This window comes from Bombina bombina, chromosome 1 (genome assembly GCF_027579735.1).
Source record: "Bombina bombina isolate aBomBom1 chromosome 1, aBomBom1.pri, whole genome shotgun sequence".
Lineage (NCBI taxonomy): Eukaryota > Metazoa > Chordata > Amphibia > Anura > Bombinatoridae > Bombina > Bombina bombina.
Genome location: NC_069499.1, coordinates 490,035,182 through 490,042,275, shown reverse-complemented (window position 1 = coordinate 490,042,275; position 7,094 = coordinate 490,035,182).

Below are 7,094 nucleotides of genomic sequence, written 5' to 3'. Positions count from 1 at the left end.
ATCTGGGTTGAAGTGAATTTGGGAGATAGACCAAAACAAGGGTATATGTGACATGATCTAAATTACATATAAGGATGAGATATCTAGCCTGAGGGTCCCTGAATATGAAGAGGGGCTCGTAAGCCACTCTTTTGTGTATTAGTATGGCTACTCCTCTGGCCTTCTTTGTGAAGGAAGCCACCTCGAATACTGGGAAGTCTTTGGAGATGTGGGGAGAGGAGGAGTTCGCTAGGAGGTGCGTCTCCTGTAGGAAGGCTATATCCGCTCCGTGGTGTCGGAGGGAACGTGATAAGAGGCATCTCTTGCCTACAGTGTTGAGGCCTCTGACGTTATGTGTGAGAAATCTGAGGGAGGCCATTTAGGATTCCTGAGGGGGGGGGGGAAGAAGAAGAGGGTAGGGTCAAGGGTTGGTTGGAATAGGGGTAGAAGGGTAAAGGATAGCAAGTGGAAGTAGTCCACCTATGTGGGGCCCTAGCATGGGCACCAGAAATTGGGGGGGGGGGAGTTAACCTTGTCTAATAGACAGAGGGACTAGTGCAAGTAGTCCCGCTCAACACACAATAGCTAATTAACCATATATATCAACTTAGACTCTAACTTAAATTGGTTACAATAAATGTTAAAGATAGAAACTAATCATAGCATATGAACCTAACAGTGGTATTGAAATGCATGCCGACAATCTCAAGTGGGTGAGGCTTGAGGCCTCAAGGTGTGGTCAGAGGGGTTCGGTTTTGACCGCTTTGATCTTTGTTCTTTGACAGTCCACTCAGGAGCTGTAACCCTTAATCTGGAACTAGACTCTTGCTGGTTGCTGGGGGCAGCTTGGAGTCCCCAATTAGCTAGTAGAGTACCTCCCATAGAGGGTGAAGAGACTGTGTGGGTTTGATTGTCCTTAGTCACAAGCAGTTTTGTGGGGAATCCCCACCTATATTTGATCCCTGCTTTCCTCAGCTGAGTAGTAATTGTAGCATAGAGCTTTCGTTGTTTCAAGGTATGTGAGGAGAGGTCAGGCAAGAGTTGGATGTCTTTGAAGTCATCAGGCAAAGTAGGTTTGTTGTATGCTGCCTGCATCAACCGGTCTCTGAAGGTAAAGTGGTGAAAGCAGACGACCACATCTCTCGGCCTGTCCCGACCACATCTCTCGGCCTGTCCGATGATACTGAACGTGGCCGGAGAGCCCTGTGTGCCCTCTCCATAGCATGCATGTTGCCTTCCAGGGGCCCCAGATATGCAGTAAATAAAGTTGTGAGAAATTCCTGGAGACCTCCTGTGTTTACCGTCTCAGGTATGCCTCTAAATCTTATATTGTTCCTCCTAGCTCTGTCCTCCACATCTGCCAGCTTCAGTTCCAGCTGGGAGATTTGTTCGGCTAGATTTTCTGCGTAGGCCAGGAGGTTTGAGTTATCTGTAGCCAGATCATCTTGTTGCCGTTCAAGGGAATCAACCCTATCTCCAATTTCTTGAATTTCCCTTTTAAGTTCAGCTGAACTTCTCTGTATCTCAGCAGTGATAGATTTAGTTTGGGCTGCGAGGAGTTTCTGAAGAGTACTTTCGGTGATGTAATGGTTGAGATGTGCAACAGACTGAGAACTTGACTGCGAACCCTCATCCTGAGATTCCGGGTCGCTAATGTCCTTGCTCACAGAGGGAGGTTTCTTGCATGGTTGAGAAAAATGGTCTAGGACAGTCTGCTTCGAGGCCGCTTGGGCCTTGGTGTTTTTTCTAGCTGAGTGTGACATTATTAGTGGCTAGAAGAGACCAAAGAGTATGTCGGTATGGTGGAGATGGGGCCCGCCCTGACCACGTGTCCACAGAGAAGTCGCTAAAGCCCTGGACTAAACTCAGAAAGAAAGCAGTATTAAATTTCAATACCTGGGTGAAACATTAGTAATATATGGTATATTGAAAGAGCGGGGCTCGCACTGTCCTCATAAGGAGTGACACCTAGCACATAGCACTACACCCCAGCAATGTTGACGGCTCCAAAGAGCCCCCACGCACCTCAGGGAGTGGGATACGACCAAAAGGAAGGGGGAGGGGAAAGTGGAGGTGACCAACCCAGACAAGCTGGGCCGGAGCGGAGGAGGCGCGAGGGGGGCCAATGCAGCCCATCCCGTGTAGCGGGACCCACAGCACCACCACCAGAACACAGAACAATAAGTACACACTACAATATGCTTCAAAATTTAGAATAATTCTAGGTAATAAAAGCCCTAGTAGTTGACTGGAACAAAAGTGATGGGGAACACTACGCCTCGGGTGTTGGGGGTTAAGTAGTCAGAGGCTAAGGTTAACGGGTTATCATTTAGTTTTGGGCTAGGGATGTGGGAGTACGTTAGTTGCCAGGCTGGCTTAAATATGTTCCCTAGTAGGACCTATAACCACAGTAACAATACAAATATGGAAATGCAGTTTGTAGACAGCACAGAAGAGTTAAGTAGACATATGCTTAGTAGGCAGAAGGCATCCACGTAGATAATACTGTAATCAGAACCTGTGAAGAGAATCAAGTAGTAGTAGAGCAGACAAAAGTAATAGTATTTCACTCTGAGCATAGAGCCCAAAGGCACTTAAGTGAGAGAACAGAATAGAGCCAGTAGCTTGTACCAGTAATGTGCAGGGTTAGAGTAGTGTGTACGCCTCAGAGTCCAATTGCATATAGTATATACCAGTATGAAGCTATGTAGGGCTAAGCTATGTGTGGACAAACGAACCTTCTAGTGTACAGTGTGTGAATGTAATATGAGGAGTGAGTGTCAGAGTGAGTGTAAACCTAGTTTATCAATGTTGTGGGGTGATGTGCCAATCTTATGTGGGGTATGACTTATAGGTGTATACTTGAAGTAAAAAGAAAGAAGAGAAAGAGAGGGAAAGAGGGATACAGGTTAAATCAATAACACTACCCCCTGTGCAAGAGGCACAGGGACACTTAGGCTGACGCAGCAGCTGTGATACCAAACTGGCATTCAGTTCCAACAGTGTTCATATAGTTGGGATATGTCACAGTGGAGATGAGTGTCCTCATATGATGTACACTGAAGCTGTGGTAGCTTGATAGCTTTACTTTATGGGCAGACCACAGTGAGGTAGTCACTTAAATAGTTGTGTGGTGCAAAGGTAATCCTGGGAGTAAAACCACCACAATATGAGCATGTAGTGGGACAAACTGTAAGCAGACCAAGAATTACACAGTCCATGGATAGCATGAGTCGCTTAACATTCACTAGCTTAAGTTGCAAGGTGGGATAGCAGGGGTACTTGCAACTTGTCGTTTTATTTGACCTTTATATATAGCTCAATATGGTGCTTGTAAGCCAAGGCAATTATCAGGATAGCAGATTAATGGGGGTGTGGAGTGGCTTAAATCCCTTGGGTACAGTTGCCTGTCACAATTTAAGTTAAATGGCCTGGGGGCTAAACCCTTATCTTTTACTCGTGTGGGGGGGTTTAGCAGTGGCCCGGCATCTGCCAGACGCTTGTGCAAAAGAATAGACAGAGCAGAAATCTGTCCCTTTAAGGAACTAGCTGATAATCCTTTGTCCAAACCCTCTTGGAGAAAGGACAATATCCTAGGAATCCTAACCTTACTCCATGAGTAATTCTTGGATTCACACCAGTAAAGATATGTACGCCATAGCTTGTGATAGATTTTCCTGGTAACAGGCTTTCGTGCCTGTATTAAGGTATCAATGACTGACTCGGAGAAGCCACGCTTTGATAGAATCAAGCGTTCAATCTCCATGCAGTCAGTCTCAGAGAAATTAGATTTGGATGATTGAAAGGACCTTGTATTAGAAGGTCCTGTCTTAGAGGCAGAGTCCATGGTGGAAAGGATGACATGTCCACTAGGTCTGCATACCAGGTCCTGCGTGGCCATGCAGGCGCTATTAGAATCACCGATGCTCTCTCCTGTTTGATTTTGGCAATCAGTCGAGGGAGCAGAGGAAACGGTGGAAACACATAAGCCAGGTTGAAGAACCAAGGCGCTGCTAGAGCATCTATCAGCGTCGCTTCTGGGTCCCTGGACCTGGATCCGTAACAAGGAAGCTTGGCGTTCTGGCGAGACGCCATGAGATCCAACTCTGGTTTGCCCCAAAAAATAATCAATTGAGCAAACACCTCCGGATGGAGTTCCCACTCCCCCGGGTGAAAAGTCTGACGACTTAGAAAATCCGCCTCCCAGTTCTCCACGCCTGGGATATGGATTGCTGACAGGTGGCAAGAGTGAGTCTCTGCCCAGCTAATTATTTTTGAGACTTCTAACATCGCTAGGGAACTCCTGGTTCCCCCTTGATGGTTGATGTAAGCCACAGTCGTGATATTGTCCGACTGAAATCTGATGAACCTCAGTGTTGCTAACTGAGGCCAAGCCAGAAGAGCATTAAATATTGCTCTTAACTCCAGAATATTTATCGGAAGGAGTTTCTCCTCCTGAGTCCACGATCCCTGTGCCTTCAGGGAGTTCCAGACTGCACCCCAACCTAGAAGGCTGGCATCTGTTGTTACAATTGTCCAATCTGGCCTGCGAAAGGTCATACCCTCGGACAGGTGGACCCGAGACAACCACCAGAGAAGAGAATCTCTGGTCTCTTGATCCAGATTTAGCAGAGGGGACAGATCTGTGTAATCCCCATTCCACTGACTTAGCATGCATAATTGCAGCGGTCTGAGATGTAGGCGCGCAAATGGCACTATGTCCATTGCCGCTACCATTAAGCCGATCACCTCCATACACTGAGCCACAGAAGGGCGCGGAATGGAATGAAGAATACGGCAAGCATTTAGAAGCTTTGATAACCTGGACTCCGTCAGGTAAATTTTCATCTCTACAGAATCTATAAGAGTCCCTAAGAAGGAGACTCTTGTGAGTGGGGATAGAGAACTCTTTTCCTCGTTCACTTTCCACCCGTGCGATCTCAGAAATGCCAGAACTATCTCTGTATGAGACTTGGCAATTTGACGCCTGTATCAGGATGTCGTCTAGATACGGAGCCACCGCTATGCCTCGCGGTCTTAGAACCGCCAGAAGTGAGCCCAGAACCTTCGTAAAGATTCTCGGGGCTGTAGCCAACCCGAAGGGAAGAGCTACAAATTGGTAATGCCTGTCTAGAAAGGCAAACCTTAGGAACCGATGATGATCTTTGTGAATCGGTATGTGAAGGTAGGCATCCTTTAAGTCCACTGTGGTCATGTACTGACCCTCTTGGATCATGGGTAGGATGGTCCGAATAGTTTCCATTTTGAAAGATGGAACTCTGAGGAATTTGTTTAAGATCTTTAGATCCAAAATTGGTCTGTAGGTTCCCTCTTTTTTGGGAACCACAAACAGATTTGAATAAAAACCCCGTCCTTGTTCCGTCCGCGGAACTGGATGGATCACTCCCATTACTAGGAGGTCTTGCACACAGCGTAGGAATGCCTCTTTCTTTATCTGATTTGCAGATAACCTTGAAAGATGAAATCTCCCTTGTGGAGGGGAAGCTTTGAAGTCCAGAAGATATCCCTGAGATATGATCTCCAACGCCCAGGGATCCTGAACATCTCTTGCCCACGCCTGGGCGAAGAGAAAAAGTCTGCCCCCTACTAGATCCGTCGCCGGATAGGGGGCCGTTCCTTCATGCTGTCTTAGAGGCAGCAGCAGGCTTTCTGGCCTGTTTGCCTTTGTTCCAGGACTGGTTAGGTTTCCAGGCCTGCTTAGATTGAGCAAAAGTTCCCTCTTGTCTTGAAGCGGAGGAAGTTGATGCTGCACCTGCCTTGGAATTTCGAAAGGCACAAAAATTAGACTGTTTGGCCTTTGATTTGGCCCTGTCCTGAGGAAGGGTATGAACCCTTACCTCCAGTAATGTCAGCAATAATTTCTTTCAAACCAGGCCCGAATAAGGTCTGCCCCTTGAAAGGAATGTTGAGTAATTTAGACTTTGAAGTCACATCAGCTGACCAGGATTTGAGCCATAGCGCCCTACGCGCCTGGATGGCGAATCCGGAATTCTTAGCTGTTAGTTTAGTCAAATGAACAATGGCATCAGAAACAAATGAGTTAGCTAGTTTAAGAGTTCTAAGCTTGTCAACAATTTCAGTCAATGGAGCTGTATGGATGGCCTCTTCCAGGGCCTCAAACCAGAATGCCGCCGCAGCAGTGACAGGCGCAATGCATGCAAGGGGCTGTAAAATAAAACCTTGTTGAATAAACATTTTCTTAAGGTAACCCTCTAATTTTTTATCCATTGGATCTGAAAAAGCACAACTGTCCTCAACCGGGATAGTGGTACGCTTTGCTAAAGTAGAAACTGCTCCCTCCACCTTAGGGACAGTCTGCCATAAGTCCCGTGTAGTGGCATCTATTGGAAACATTTTTCTAAATATAGGAGGTGGGGAAAAAGGCACACCGGGCCTATCCCACTCCTTACTAATAATTTCTGTAAGCCTTTTAGGTATTGGAAAAACATCAGTACTCACCGGCACTGCATAGTATTTATCCAGCCTACACAATTTCTCTGGCACTGCAATTGTGTCACAGTCAGTCAGAGCAGCTAATACCTCCCCAAGCAATACACGGAGGTTCTCAAGCTTAAATTTAAAATTAGAAACCTCTGAATCAGGCCTCCCCGAATCAGAGACGTCACCCACAGACTGAAGCTCTTTGTCCTCAGGTTCTGCATATTGTGACGCAGTATCAGACATGGCTCTTACAGCATCTACGCGCTCTGTATCTCGTCTAACCCCAGAGCTATCGCGCTTGCCTCTCAATTCAGGCAATCTGGATAATACCTCTGACAGGGTATTATTCATGATTGCAGCCATGTCCTGCAAAGTAATCGCTATGGGCGTTCCTGATGTACTTGGCGCCATATTAGCGTGCGTCCCTTGAGCGGGAGGCGAAGGGTCCGACACGTGGGGAGAGTTAGTCGGCATAACTTCCCCCTCGACAGACCCCTCTGGTGACAATTCTTTTATAGATAAAGACTGATCTTTACTGTTTAAGGTGAAATCAATACATTTAGTACACATTCTCCTATGGGGCTCCACCATGGCTTTTAAACATAATGAACAAGTATCCTCTGTTTCAGACATGTTTGTACAGACTAGCAATG